At 39.0% G+C, this 16,482-nt stretch overlaps 1 protein-coding gene and 2 long non-coding RNA genes across 3 annotated transcripts in view; 2 read left to right on the top strand and 1 right to left on the bottom strand.

Annotated features, from left to right (window-relative positions):
* Positions 1-16,482, top strand: part of LOC148369673 (adenylate cyclase type 6-like) — an 89,678-nt gene that overhangs the window by 10,572 nt on the left and 62,624 nt on the right. The gene's annotated exons all lie outside the window — the stretch shown is intronic.
* On the top strand, positions 8,130-9,303 carry LOC148369676 (uncharacterized). The gene is made up of 2 exons (XR_015850032.1): positions 8,130-8,510; positions 8,928-9,303. It is a non-coding gene; the product is annotated as an uncharacterized LOC148369676 (long non-coding RNA).
* LOC148369675 (uncharacterized) lies at positions 9,387-10,850 on the bottom strand. Its single transcript, XR_015850033.1, has 2 exons — positions 10,611-10,850; positions 9,387-9,854 (listed from the first exon to the last, which is right to left on the bottom strand). It is a non-coding gene; the product is annotated as an uncharacterized LOC148369675 (long non-coding RNA).

Genomic DNA, 16,482 nt, shown 5'->3' with positions numbered 1-16,482 from the left:
TGAAAGGACATAAATGCTGATGAACTGACACTAAATTTAACAAAGAACCTATGCAAATGCATTACTGACACATAAAAGATGGCACCTATTATAATCTACGAGACGGCCAAAAAATGTGGAAGGAGTCATATAGCTATTTATTTCGGCATTTAATGTAAAAATGTGGGACCACATAATTATCGAGATTTTTTTCCAACCTTCGTCAAAGTTTTGTAGCTGAAATATGAAATGGGTAGGTATTTATTAAAGTGAATAAGAGTTATATATGGCTTTAAATCTTTTACACAAAAGTTAAAGCAATGTTATATTTATATGTATAACTCAAAAGTTAAAGCATATTTAAAAATGGCTCTCATGTTAAAGCTTCAATCCTTTAACCTTGACAAAACTTATTTCAACTGGAGCTCTCAGTGCTTTGACTTTGGTTAAAACTTTATACCTGTTTTAATTCATAGGTTAAAGCAACTTTGAAGCTTTAACTTAAAGTTAAAGCTGCTTTACAGCCCTATTTATTTATGATAGTTGATAAAGTGTTTAACTCATTTACCTGTTGGATTGCAGAAAGTTTGTTCTCCTTATGTGGGAAATGTTTCGTTACTAGCTGCCGAACATGAATTCTTCTAATGGTTTGAGAATTTCAAGAAAATTGGAATCGATAACAATAATACAATTGAAGTTTTTTTGCGTCAAACCACAGTACGTAGAATCCAATCTTGTGCAGTGCGTACCCGTTTCTGTTTGCATGTTTAAGCACGAGTTTGTTTCCAGGCCACCATCATGGCCCACCGTCGTTATTGTACAATAGAGCACAATGTTGTTACTGTACTCATGTGGTTACGCCCCACTTTCCCTCTACAGTCTACATCAATATAGGACAAACGTTGTTCCGGCTTCTTCCTGGATCATTGCTGTGTTGTATTATTTGTTGTGTTATTTTTATATCACACAAGGAGCATAAATCAGATTTTTTTTGTTAATGTAAACTGTTAACAAAGTGAACGTTTGCGTAGCAACATTACCATTACGTTCTATCACATCAACAGTATCAACTGCTTCAGCCTATTTGGTCTTGGCTCCGGGAACAATGAATAAGCTTGTCTCGACGCAAACTAAACTGTCGGGAATATATTTAGATCAGAGACCATTGAGTGCTTTGTGGACCAAGATTAACATTTTAAATTCTATTCTTTGATTCACCGAAAACCATTACGACCATTTTAGGGCTGCCGTAATATGCTACAAGTCCCTCACTTGGTAGCAGCCTGTTACAGCTGCTGCATTGATGATTGATGTTTGTTTTTTTCCCCAGGCCTGTAAAAACTCAATTCCAATAGTCTGATGGTATTGATAATGAAGTTTAGATATACTGCTCTATGTGTATGTTTGCGTTCGTGAAATTGCCTAGGGTTGAACAAGCCCTGGAAGCTGTATCGTGAATTGAGCGGGTTTACTCTCATTGTGGAGCTTTATCGTGACCATTAAGCTCGGTGCCATTCAGTCCCCCGTTTGAGACAAGGACTCTATTGTAGTGAAATAAAACGGGACGGGGGAATGGTCTGAAATGCTGAGGCCGTACAAGCAAATCGTATGAAAGGCTAGATCATTTTTCTCAATTGTGTAGTTGTAAACAAAAAAACAGTTGGAGTTGCAATACTCAAATTTTGAAACACTCTCAAATTTCCTAAATTACAAAATATCTGGGTCAGATATGATGCAAATTGGCTGGACTGATACACTACTTGGATTAAGTTAATACAATTTTGTGGTTATTTTGTTCAAAAAAGTCAATTCGTTTTGGTCGTTTCAGACATAATGAAATTAATTTGTATTTTTTGCCGCGCGGCAAAAATCCCACAGATGTATCCATGCATCCAAAGTGGATGTCACAGTTGTATCCATCCATATAGCTTGTAAGTCTTTTTTTTTGGCTGGCCATTTATGAGTACGTTGTGTAAGTACACAACTGCAGCAATGGGGCTCTTTTTGAAGTAGAAAAGCAAACTAAATGTGTCGCGTGTGACATGGCTATGCAAACAAGCCCACTGCATCGTATATTTACGCGATGATGTTGATGTTACCTCTTTGCCCTTGTAATCAGAATATTTGCAAATGCCATGTATACTGTGTTATTTTTTTTTTATCCAGGCAGGTAAACGATTCATTTGGATTGCCCCAGAAATCCAATTTTCTGTTTCAAATCATGTTATTGCCTGCATTTAAACATAATCAATGTTACGCTCTGTAATACTGCAACACGCTACATTGTGGCACCTCTCTGTTGCTTGCCATCCCTTTTTGTCTTATGAGACCCTAAGACGGGTGACAAAGTGAAATGCCAGTGGGCCGAATAAACTGCTAATAAAAGCTGACAGCCAAACTGATGGAATGTTGAACATTTTGAAAATGATGCTAATTGAACCTACTGAAAACCTAAGAAGAATACTCCTATATGATCAGATAAATCAACTTTTTTTTTTACTGAATTCATCATCTTCATTTTACAGCAAGATATGAATTTCCTTGGAATAAAAATTGCCATAACACAAACTAAACATAGGGCAGCACAGCAACGCAGTGGTTAGCGCATGTGCGGCACAGTTCATGTCTTGGCATCCTCCTGCGTGGGTTCAAATCCAGCTCCAGACTTTCTGTGCGGAGTTTTTATGTTCTCCCCGTGCTTGCGTGGGTTTCCTCCGGGCACTCCGGTTTCCTCCCACCTTCCAAAAACATGCATTTCAGGTAAATTGGACGGTCCAAATTGTCCCTAGGTGTGAATGAGCGAGTGAGTTGTCTGTCCCTGTGTGCCCTGCGATTGGCTGGCAACCAGTTCAGGGTGTCCCCTGCCCACTACCCGATGATTGCTGGGATGGGCTCCAGCACCCCCGCGACCCTACTGAGGATAAGCGGTGTAGCTAATGAGATGAGATGAGAGATGACAAACTAAACATAAAATAAGTCGGTATTATCCAAGCAAAGTGAGTAGTCAGTAGCCTATGGTTTTAATATTAGCAAACGTGGGCTGAATTGACCTAAAAAATACGAATAAAAGCAATTTTCTATTATTCACTCTAACTTAAATATTCCTTAAATCAGAATTTGGTTGAAGTACAATAAAATTATGTGGAAAACATCTTTTAAGCAAAAGTAACACTTTCTTCAAGGAGAAGTAACGTAATAAGAAAATAAATATGATTTTTTTGTGTAGGATAAAATAAGGAATCAAGATGAATTTAGAGTGTGAATAAAACTTTCCGGGGGGCGGATGTGGGCCGCAGGCCTTGACTTTGACATAGATGCTTAATGAGACCCTAAGATCTAAAGCCAAGGAAGAACGATTCATGCAACTAACTCTATACCAGGGGTGTCAAACTCATTTTAACTCAGGGGGCCACACGATAGAACAAATATTCTGTCTGGGCCCGGACTAGAAGATTAAAGAGAAAGAAAAAGAGAGATAAAGAAATAAGAGAAACAGGGAGGGAAAATGAGAGAGGGCGGGACAAAGAAAGAAAAAGAGAGAGAGGAAGAGAGTGTGAGGAACAAAAGATAAAAAGTCGTGAGAGAGGGAAAAAGAGAGGAAGAAAGAAATCCAAAGAGAAATAGAAAGACAGAAGGAGAGAAAAGAGAAAAGAAAGCGCGAAGGGTATGAAGAGAGAAAGAGAAAAGAGAGAAAAGGACAAAAGGAAGTTAGAGCAAAATAGGTTAAAAGACACAGAGAGAGAAAGAGACAAAGAGCAACAAAGGAAGAGAAAAAGAGAGACACAGAAAGTGAAAGAGACAGACAGAGTGGGAGAAAAGGGGTGGAAAAGAAAGAGAGAGAGAGAAATAAATACAAGTACGGTGTTGCTCTGAGAGGCACCTGGCTTTGGCAACATCAAGTTGACATATTTCAACCTGCAGCTTGTTTTTCTCTTGCGCTTCTCTGAGTGTTGTCTCGCAGGCCGGATTCAATCCCTTAGCGGGCCTAATCTGGCCCGCGGGCCGCCAGTTTGACACCTGTGCTCTAAACACTATTTGTTTGAAAATGGAAGGCGTAAAAAGTAAGCTGTTGTCTAAAAAAAATAGATATTCGAATAAAGCCTGCTGAACACTGTCCAAGTAGAATAAAAGATGATCAGCTCTTGATTACTTCCTACCACTGCCATGTATAGAGACTCATGCGTATAAACGTTGGATACAGTTCCTCCAAGTCATAAACAGAGCCAAACAATGTTGCTCCTTCCTCCCACATCTATTTTAAGCTTGAGAGGGAGAGCGCAACAATCTTGTTGAACAGTGCAAAGATTGTCCCATCATTGATCAAGCGGAAGATAGTGTGTCAGGACCTGAATGGGCGGATATTATGGTGTAAAGGGAGCAGGCAACAAACCAACAGCAAAAAAAAATGCAACAAAAGTGATCCGGCCGGGCACGTCGACACGAATCGCGCGAATGTCCGCCTGCAGCCACCCTGTCTGGTCTGCAGGTTTCCACGCACATACTGGAAGCTCACTCAACCAGCCGTGTCAATATTGTCTCATTCCCATTGGCTGCACAGTCATCCGGGTTGCTTCATAGCAATGCTTGGTAAAGAAAACCGTTAACACCCAGCACATTTGACAAAGCAAGTTCAATCCGAACGGCAAATATTAACAGTAACCCATTTTTAAGAAATACCGTGCTCTGCAACCTCTCCTACTTAAGAATGTAACGAATGACCTCTGGAAAAATATTGTATCCATAGACAAAAGAAAATCAGCGTATCCAAGGCGAAAAAAATCACATTTCTCTCACAGATCACACGGATTCTACTCAAATGTGAATTACTGTAAATTACAAATGCATAATTATATTAGACCTCGGGATACGGCGACCCTGCCTTATGACATCACCTATAACGTATCTGGCGAGCCTAAAAACTTATAAAATTCAAACCTTACGGTGTTGGTGCTACATCTAAAATGCCTGTTCGCTATTGGTCAAAGTCAGACAAAATGCTAGTCTGCTATTGGATTGCATCATGGTTTCATAAAAATGTGCAAATGCTATTGAACGAATTCCCCAAAAAATTGCGGGATTATAAAATTCAGTATTTTGCAGTGAATGCCTGGGACATGGCTTCCCCATCCTATGACATTATCACTTTATTGTGTGGTATAAGCAGTGTTAGGCACGTTATTTAATTTTTTAATTTTTTTAAAGAGCAACAATATTTTACTCCTTCAGGTGTGATTCCCAAATAATTGCCTAAGAAAATATTAACCAGTGTTTGGGCACATCACTTTAAAAAAGTAATTAGTTATTGTCAGTGTTGGGAAAAATCCCAAGGCTTGCAGTGATGCTAAAGGAAGAAGCAAATTATTGATAACCGTTGGAACAAAGCTTGATACTATGCAGAAAATATAAATAATACACATGCTATTTTTAATAATTTGCATTTCCATGACCAATCAACAACATTTATTAACAATAAGGATGCAATTAAATTAATAAGCTTTTCTCAGTTTAAAATCACTTTTAATTTTTAATTGCCATAGTTGTATCCCCCCTCTACATCTACCTGTTACTTCATTCGACCAGCTCCGGTCACTTCAAACCAAAATGAAGCTTTCTTTTATATGAATATTTGTTAATAATGTTATCAAACCATCTTATTAAATCATAGATTACACATAAGTGTTTTCATTATTCACTATTTTGCTTTTTAAAATGTTTTATCTCGGGTAATGGTAAACGGCTTCGGAGCTAAGGAACATGGGTTTCTATCCGCAGCTATATGGCAATTTGCCTTTACAAGCCCCACCTCAGAACAGATTCATGCCATTTCCTTGGGGTTTGCTGCACTTAAACAAAATATATCAGTTATTACTTTAATTTGTTGTTAACTGTAATGCTTTGCTAACAGAAATTTGAATATATATATATATATATATATATATATATATATATTATACCGTAGCCATATCCCCCTAGTGGGAGGTGGCTAGAGTAAAGAACACATTCACATTTCCGCCGCCCTACTGAGGATAAGCGGTGCAGAAATGTGAAAGTAAAAAATACCCAAATTAATATTTTTACAGTAAAAATGAAAACTGTGACTAATGATTATTTTAATAATTGATGAATCGGTCGATTATTTATTTCGACTAATTGAACATTTGGATTCTTAAAACAAATATCTTTAACTTATTCCTCGTTATTCCAATACTTAAGTGTTGGATGGATAGAAACATAGTGTACAAAACCTAATATTTTAGAATTTAAAAAATGTATATTCCAAATGTTTGTCAAATAGCTCAACAATTAACCAAAATACAAACAAATGTATACCATACACCTGACAATATGTAATTTACCTTTTTTACAAAAAAAGGCCCGAGGCGCACTCTGATGAATCAAAGTGTTACCCCTCACCACCACCTTATTTGCATTGAATTAACGTCGATGACAAAATAATTTGCCAACACTTTTAATAATCAATTTGAATGAATTTTATCGGTTTGTTGTTGCAGCCCTAGTAGAAATGAAGTTGTTATACTTGATCCATGGTATCTCATAGTAAGCTCAATTTCACCAGGTGTCCGTCTGCCTGGCTCCAGGTTTCTAGCGCTTTTGTGAATACAGAGGGAGTCTATTCAGTCTGTCACGCTCTCTTGTGTCACACACATAACCTCACACAAACTTTGTGGCCCCTAGCGTCACATGGCTAGGCTCCCAGATCTGGGAAAATAACCTTCTCCTTCTGGGACTTCATCTTCCTCCCAGCCTTCTCTTGTTTTTTTTTCCTTATTTGTATTTTCCCTGCTGAGATGTCCGTGCCGCACGTAGAGCTGAAAAGTGAGAGTGATAACAGTCAAGACAAAAGTTGTTTTTTCTTTGTGTGTGAGGGACCTCCTCGATGGAGGATGATCTCCCCAGGGATGTTGCAGAGGAGGGGGTGTTGACGGATGTAACGGGGGTGACATGGACATAGACTATGAATAATGCGTGTATGACTCACCGGCCTTCACAAGGGCTGCCAGTCTTTTCTGACCTTTTTTTAAGCCCTTACTCAAAGGATCTTTCTCGTATGGACCGACCTTTTATCTCCTAGAGAGCTGACACTGAACCCGCCCCACTCATGGCCACTTTCGGGTTTCATTACTTGACTCTAAGGGGTGGTCATCAAGCAAATGCGCAAAATATACTCTGTAAGTGGAGGAAGGTTTACTTTTCTAGGGCATTCTGAGGGGAAGATGATGAGTGTTGTCCCATTACTTTGTAACGGCTTGAAACACAAAAGATAACACCGCTCTCGAACCTTGTTGTCCTTTCAAGATCCGCAGCCAATGTCCACATGTGGTGATGCTGAAACAGGGCAGTCAGACCGGGTCTCCCGCTGATACGATTTATATTGGCTCATATCTATGACAAAACAATGGCGCTGCTGAAACAACAACGTGTCAAGAATCCTCCGGTTGTTGCTGCAATATGGCTAAAGGCACAACTCCAATCTTTATCAGCTTGCTTAGTTTGTGAGTTATTTGACAAGTTACATATTCTTTACACTGTATTTCCTGCTGGAAAGAAATAACCCTGCAATTCCGCTCATAAGAGATTGAAAACGTTACACGCAACTGTAAATGGAATGGGGGATCTCTAGAACTACCAAATACTAAGAATGTTCCGTAGCTTATTGTGCCAGTTAATAAAAAATTACAAAATAATGATATATCAAAATTGAAAGTAAATTAGGCAATCTTCTCTTTGAATTGAAAATGTTTTTACAAATACGGTATGTTGATTGTTGAAAATATCAAACAGGCACACTAATATTTGTAGGAAAAACATTTTTAATGATCACTACTTTGTTGTTTGCAATTTATTTAAGAACCACTTTCATCTTAAAAAATGTCACTCTTTAAGGAGCTGTGCGGAATTTGGAACTTTTTTACTAGCTGCCGCCATCTCCTGGCTTACGTCATATGCTTGCAAGTATGTGCATTTTTAGACACACTCAAATAAACTCTTATTTTTTCATCTTTCCTGGCGTTTGGGTTGGTGTTTGGACTGTACTTGGAACAGGCCTTTTCTTTCTTTCACTATTTTCGTGTTACACTAATGAATACAAACTTATAAACACGCAAAATTTCCTTCTACATAAAGGCCCAATCCCATTTCTCTCACTCGGCCCTGAGAACCCTCCAGTGAGGTCCCTCGATAGAGGAGTGCCCTCCGCCGGTGGAGTGCAAAGTGGAGATGGTTTGGACAAGACTTGCAAGGGTCCACCCCTGTCCAGGAGATGGCGGTAATATTAATTGGCTGTAGACCTCAGTGACGTATTGGTCTACGTCACATGTAAACAACTCGAGTCTCAACCTGTAGTGTGCCAGTTGGAGAGTTCGTGCAACGTTAAAAATGCCCGCTACTGCTGTGTTATTACCGATTGCCTGAAAGCTCTTCATCTTTTCCGTGTCTCCAATCAACGGAGGAGAAATGTGCTATACTGAAGACAGCTTCGGCGCTATGTAGTGCTGATTCATCTTTACAAGGTACGTACACTCATTAAAAAAAATGACCCGTTCGGTCATATACAGTAAGAGTTAACATACAATGCACGTTCACATAATACCCTAGTTTGTGTAGACATAAATGGCAATCTACTTATTAGTATCTTAATGCCATTTTATGACATATTGTAGGGGTCTTGAATCTGTGACATGACGAAACGTAAACAAACACAAGAACAGTCCACCTGACCCTTTAGCTGACATAATATCGTCACCAAATTTCCCTGTACGACCCAAAAACCTTAGTTCATAAGGAATTTAATTCAAAAGAGTTGTCATTGAATATAAAAAGGTCATTTCAACATTTTTTCATGATGCTTACATCACAGTTAAAGCGGTCTTTTTCTTTTCTATGCCCACATTTATGTCTAAATTGATTTGTTATCTATTGTGTTCCAGAGTGGCTGTCCCATAAGCGTGGACAGGTTGGACAGGAATGTTCCCATCCTGTGCTTATGGTTGGATGTGGAGTCAGAACTCATTCAGGACTTAAGGTTGAGCAAGAAGGTTATGTGGGCCCTGCAGGAGCTGCTAAAGAGGGAACAGGGCCATGGCTGGAGGTCTTGATCTACGTGTACTGGCTGGTCCACGCTCTGTCCTACCGTGTGGTGTCACGGGTCTTCAGGGTTCCCAGGTCCACCGTACAAAGAATTGTCCACAGTTAATATGGAATAAATTGCCCAAAAGCCATATTTTAGGCTCTGGAAGTCAGACCCACATTTGCATTATGTGCTTTTCTGCATTACTATTCAATAAACATCTTCATTTTGAGTAACACCTTGGTGGTTTATTTCATAATGATGTGAGATACTGTGTGTGAACTATGTGACTGTTGGACAGAAAACAACTACAAATCACTCCAGCTTAAATAATAGTTTACTTTCAGAAAAACAAACTCACATTGGGCCAAAATACATAATAGTAAATAAATAATGTGTCACAAATTTTAACAAAAATATACCAATACTTCCATAAAGCTGGAAACACAAACTGGAACTTCATTGAGTTCTTAATAATAATAAAAAAAAAATCCTTTTATAAAACAAAGGGAAACATTGCAGAGATGTCACTGTTCTGGAAATTTGTCAACGAGCTTCCCAAAAAGGACGGGAACCGCTCAGTTTTGGCCACAGTTTCTTCGAGCCTTTTCCTCGCTCCGGCAGACTCCGCTTTCAAAAAGTCAAGGAGTGTATCGTGCTTCCTTTTTTTTCTGGGTGATTTGGGGTTTGGCGCCCGATTAGAAGGTGCCAACGACGTGCCCGGTGGTGTGGATGGCGTGGTAGCTGCGATGGTGACCAGCTCTTCCACGGGACGTTCTACAGTGGCCTTTAGGTTGGGTGGAAAAAACAAGAATTACTTAATGCTGATGTATTGTACAAAAACAACTGTGTATAGGATGCTCAACAAGTTGATATGAGACAGGAAATTATAGGATGTGTTCTGGATAATTATTTGATAGTGAATAGATACAAAAAAATGACATGTTATTCTTATGGCTGTATGAACCTTCTATTGGCCAGCATCACATATGCTTTAGAGTTGTCTCCACATTTGGACAACATTTTGAGAAGGTAATTAGTTTACTTAATATGTGTTTACAGAGAAGGCAGTGGATTATGTGATAGTAGTTTGTTTCAACTGTATTTCCACGAGAAATTCGGAGACATTACTCATAATGCATGATGAAAACTAATGCATTCTGATCTCACATGAAAGAATCATATTGTAAATAAAACACGACACCCGAAATTGTGTGCAGTAAACAAGCGCTATGTCCAGAACGGTATTCTGACTATGCTCCTTTAGCGACTGGCCATGTAAATGTAAAAGCACGACTCGTTTAAGATAAAAACAGGGATGGGCTGAACCGTGATTTTCTGCAGTTATCCTACTTTACAGTTTGTAGCGTGAAGATTTTTTTTTGCCAGCTCCCTTGGTAGATTAGTGCACTTCGTAAAGTAGCGATTTTGCAATGTTCGTGTTTTAACGCGAAAATACGATTTTCTATTGCATTTACGTCTAACTAAGATATCTCAATACATTTTGTTGCAAATACATGCGTGGTTGTGGAGAACTACTTACATTTGTGCGGTTCCTTTTCGGGCATGTTTGTTGATATTGAGAATTCGCAAAGCCTTCTGGGTAGTCACTTCGCCGCCAAGTGAGGTCGAGAGCCCCCTCGGTCTTGAAGTGGTTACGACATGGTTTGAGGGCACTTCTGCCTCGGTCTTGAGAGTATCGGGACACACCCCATTTTCACGTGAACGCGCAAACCGAGTGACTAGGGCACATAGCGAGTGAAAGTGCGAAGAATGGGACGCAGCCAAAGCCTCCTGTTCCGAAGTGAAAGTAAAACAAAAGCAAATCGGCGCTGTGGAAAAAAAATTCTAAGGGCTCTTTGAAATTAGTTTGTGATTCTTAACACATAATTAATAGAGAAAATATTCTATTTTACTTTTTAAGAACATCTCAAATGACGCACCCCGCCCTCAAAGGAAAAAAATTCAAAATCTGAAAATTATTGTCATGCATACTAAAATATGGGTTCCAATTTTTGCTGCATCTTGTATGTTTATAAGATAGAGGTTTGGAAAAAGCATTGAGTAACAATACATGGATAGATACAAGTGGGTTATCCTCTATTTATGGATGGATGCAACTGTGTGAGTTATGTTGTGGGAGTAGGAAATAAAATGAAAATGTTTTTTTACAGCATTTCCCCACCTATACGATATTAAAAGTACCTAATTTTACACATGTTCCGTGTATACAAAATGTAATTTTATCTTTGTGTGTTCATTTATTTAGACCTGCATTTTATCATATGTATATCACATGTATATTATATGTAAAGTATACTTAAAGCATACTATTTTTTGTGTTTAGTCTGGGGGGAATCATTTAGGTATGCTTTACTACAGGTTTTTACCCCACCTCCACCCACCCCCAAATGTCAACTACACTTTGCGGTTCCCCCCTCAGAGCATATAAATGTCTTATCCTGGGGTACTACCTGAACTGATTTTAGTTTTTGTTATTGGTTGATTTGAAAGCAGCACTTTTCTGAGGTCATGGGTTGAAATGAAATGAAATCATCTGCATTTATATAGCGCTTTTCAAGTCAATGACTTCCCAAAGCGCGTTACAATGTGCTCCACATTTCCCAATAGCGGCCTTGCAGCCATGTAAGGCGCTAACCTGCTTATTGGGGGTATTAAGGGTTCAGTGTCTTACCCAAGGACACTTCCACATGTAAAACGGACGAGCCGGGATTCGAACTGGGATCCTTTGATCCCAAGACGAGCGCTATACCTCCTGAGCTACTGCCGCCCCAGGGTTCAAATCCAGCCACCAGCCTTCCTGTGCAGAGTTTGCATGTTCTCCCGTGCTTGCGTGGGTTTCCTTCCCACATTTCAAAGACATGCATGTCAGGTTAATTGGCCGTTTCAAATTGTCCCTTGGTGTAAATGAAGGAGTGAATTGTCTGTCTCTGTGTGCCCTGCAACTGGCTGGCAACCAGTTCAGGGTGTTCCCTGCCCCCTTTCCGAAGATAGCTGGGGATGGACTCCAGCAACCCCGCCACCCTACTGAGGATAAGCGGTGCAGATAATGGATGGCTGGATGGATAATTTGTACCAGACATTTAGCAACATCTGGCATATCAGTAGACAAAAGTTCCAAAGTCTAACTCTCCCACTTGAGCTGCTCTTTGTAGAAATGAGCGAGTTAAAAATAAACTGCAGCAAAAGCATTTCATTTCCTGCCTCTAACCACAAAAATGTCCGCTTGATTTATTTTTTCTTTGATTGACAGTGGAAGGTAAAAGATTGTTGACACCTGGAGTTCAGTTGCAGATAGGTATTACCGCAAATTTTTTATCTTAAGTACCATATCAAAGGTTATAGATTTACTTTTTAAGTAATGACCACACATACCCTGCTGATAATTTGAGCCTCTTCCCCCTTCAAAGTCAACAACAGCCAAAAGCCATGTGTTTGCGACCAAGGGTTGTAACATATAAACACACATGGTACAAACCAGACTAGCTTGACCCACAAGAGCCCACCTGTCATTCTTTTGTTCACACAGACACCAGACACATTTATATCAGACAGCCATGCATGCATTGCCCTTTGAAATAGTGTATATATTTCCACAACATGCGCACGAACAGCTGCTTATGCGTCAACAAAGGGATGATGTCCTTTTCAAAAACATTGTTTGTGTTTTATCATAACCAGTCATGAGTGGCTCACATACATATTGTTAAGCCTGCAGCATGATAATTCTGGAACTCAGATTCCAGGCCGCCGAGTCCATAGGATCTATTGACAGACGGTTTAGGAGACCAGCCCCTTATCAAAGGTACATCAGGGTTGGGTGTTTGTTATTGTGTGTTGTTACAGCACAGGAGGAAAAACCTGTTCCTACGCCGGATTGTTGTGGGCTCAGGCTGATGCGGGTCTAATGGAAACTTACTGGTCTCTGCTTTTAGCACTGGAGAGCAAAGCAGCCATCAATAAAATGTCACAGACATGACACAGGCTTGTATAGATAATCCATTTCGGACTGCATTCCTCTTCCTTAAATACTTACCAGTAAACATGCTTTCCACAGTAACTAATTTTTTTGAGAGTATTTTGAGCGCATTTTACAGTTGTTGGACTTACTGCTAATGTAATCTTTATTGTTTTGTACCCTATATCGGGAGGTCTAGGTCAACAGGCCACACCCAGGGACCATCATTTTCTTACTGATGTGTGCTTTATTATGCTGACATACTTTATGTGGCGCATGTTCTGCTGCACAACCTATGGTGGTTTTTTTGCCGCATTGAATTTTCCTTTTAAGGCATGATGCAACAATTAGTATAGGAATTGTCTTTGTTGTCCTTGATTAAACAATGTAGTGTGCATTGTTCACAACGAGATTTGTCCTAGCACTCCTTGATAAAAATGTAATAAAAGACTAAGAAAAACAGTGAATAATAAAATCGTGCAATGGAATATGGAAGATTTTTTTAATATGAAATTAATAAAAAAAAGGATGTCTGGTAGAGCCTTATAGGAGACCAGTCCCATGAATAACTATGGAAGGCTCTTCTATCAATCACTTCAACTCATTATTATGTCTGGCCTAAATGCATCATTATGCATTATGCATCATCATCTACAGTATACAATTTGTTAGTCGAGTTGGAAGTGATACAAAGGTTTGAACCCTGATTTACATTTTATAGTTTTACATGCAGATAGTGTGTTTCAAAAGCAAATGCATAGCTTTACAAGTTTAGCTTTGCTAACTTGTACATTAGCAATCAATGCAAAAATGTATACTTCACATTTTACCCTTGTTTATGTTTGAACTGAAGTGTCTGCACTACTACTTACAGTGAGTACATTTTGCTTCTCTGCTATTCTACTACAACCACGGCACAGGTAAAAGCCATGAGTGTAGGCGGGAAACTGTTAGGATCAGCTATGAATTAATTATTGCTCTTAAAACACAGCCAACAAGAAGGGAAATAATAGCTTGGCTAATAATAGCTAAGTGATTGCAATCTTCCAATAGCAGCTCATGATTTACTAAAAAATTGGCTCAGTGTGAGAGTAAATAGAGGTTGAAGTGCAATGGCTGACAGCCAACTGGCTAGCACAAATATATTTTGAATCCATTAGTGGTGTTAAATGTTGAACAGCGTGGCATGCTAGCTCTCAGGCTTTTATGGCCTGTTGTTTCTCTGCAAATCTGAATAGATGTGTGTCACAGTTCAGCGTCAACAGAAAACAACGGTCATGCTGATCCTGCCCGCTGCCTTCCTCATCCTCCAATTATTTGTTGCATAGCTAAACAGCCAAAGCAAGTGTAATGGAAAGAGAATGCACCGACGAGACCATCTTGTAATTGACAAACGTTATTGCCATGTGCAAACATGGGACAATGTCCTGCTGTTTAACTTCCACACACAAACAAAGCTTGGGGTGGGAAGTAAAAAGAAAAAGTGGAAATGTTGTTGCTATACTGGGTTATATTTTCAGGATAACATATTTTTGGACAATGAATTAAAAAGGTCTTAATTGACATTGATTGATAAGATAGTGAACATTGTTTGGATATAGATATGGCACTCCGGGTTAAACTCGTAATAAAGACTCAAAAGAGAAAAACAAGATTAAAAGAATATCATCATAATAAGGCAAAAACATTTACAAGGTATTGCTTGGAGACTGAGCCAAGTTGTATCCGAACAATGGTGCAATAAAAAATAGTGCAATAACATTTAGCAGTAAAAAAATTCTAAAGCAGTCCCTAAATAAGATGAATACCAAGCAAGAATATATATATATATATATATATATATATATATATATATATATATATATATATATATATATATATTATGTATATGTATGTATGTATGTATGTGTATTTGTATACATACAGTATGTGTATATGTATATATATTTCCAACCATCAATTTTCTGCCCCGCTTATCCTCACTAGGGGTCGCGGGGGTAACGGAGCCCATCTCAGCGGTGGCTTACAGGAAGTTATTTCATGACCTGTTCACTTCAGCCACTTGTTTCGCTTATTAATGATTGCAATTCCCAGGTGGTAATAACCTTGCAAACACAATGCACAGCTTATTTATTCACAGCAAAACACCATGCAGAACATTAAGACAAGTCATTTTGATAAATAAATTCGCATAAACAAAATGTTGTACAGCATATACAATATGAAACGATCAAAAAATGCATAAAATATAGGGAAAATATATAGTTGACAGCTATGTTTTTGGAACAGCAACCTATTAGTGGTGAAATTCCGGTTCTTTTTGCAGAACCGGCTCTTTCAGCTAAGCTCTTTAGATTCAGCTACGGCTTTTTACATTTTTTTTTGGTGCTTTAATCAATATACTTCCAATATTAATAAGAATTTTGTAAGAAATGAATAATTTTAAAATGTTTTATACTATTAAATTATATTAGCACTTGTTTTTTTTTTCATTTAACAGTGATCTTTTAACTCATTTTAAACATTTTTGTAAAGAGTCAAGCAACAAAGAATCCTTGAACAAACAATCTACACAACAAAATAAAAGTCAGAAATATTAAGTCTTCAGTGTTATAGAAAAAAACTTTAAGATACCAGATTGTTTAACTTTACAATTTCACTTCTAACCAATGTAGACTGAAACAACACAGAACCTCTGAAAATACGCAAAAAAAAATTAAGATGTGTATAAAAAAAAACAAGTCACTGGTGGTCTAGTGACTAGGATTTGGCATTCTCATTGCTGTGGCCCGGAGTTCGATTCTCGGTCAGGAAAACTGTAAGGGCGGCGCGGTGGTTAGCATGTGTGTGGCACAGTTCTGAGGTCATGGGTTCAAATCCAGCTACTAACGTTCCTGTGCGGAGTTTGCATGTTCTCCCCGTGCTTGCGTGGGTTTCCTCCGGGCACTCCAGTTTCCTCCCACATTCCAAACACATGTATGTCAGGTTAATTGGCCGGTCAAAACTGTCCCTAGGTGTGAATGAGCGGGCGAATTGTCTGTCCCTGTGTGCCCTGCAACTGGCTGGCAACCGGTTCAGGGTGTTCCCTGCCCACTGGCCGGAGATGGCTGGGATGGGCTCCAGCACCCCCGCGATCCTACTGAGGATAAGCGGTGCAGATATGGATGGATGGATAGATAACAAAAACGAAAATATCATTAGTCTCAACTGAATATTGGCATTCGGGAACACAGAGTGCTATGCTTTGAGAAACTGATTCAGGTTCTTCTGTCAGTGATAGACAGTGCACAATGTTTAGGGGCCATTATGAAATTCAAATTAGCAGAAATAAGTATCAGTTTCCTGCTTTGGCTCTTTTTAAAAATGTACTTCCTTCTTTTTGTTCTCCGTGTTGCGATCTCTCTCCTGCTGCGGCACACATCCGATACACCTCTCT

This window comes from Urocampus carinirostris, chromosome 3 (genome assembly GCF_059441175.1).
Source record: "Urocampus carinirostris isolate Australia breed hairy pipefish chromosome 3, RoL_Ucar_1.0, whole genome shotgun sequence".
Classification (NCBI taxonomy): Eukaryota; Metazoa; Chordata; class Actinopteri; order Syngnathiformes; family Syngnathidae; genus Urocampus; species Urocampus carinirostris.
The sequence above is the reverse complement of the archived record's forward strand: the minus strand, read 5'-3'. Positions and strand labels throughout refer to the sequence as shown.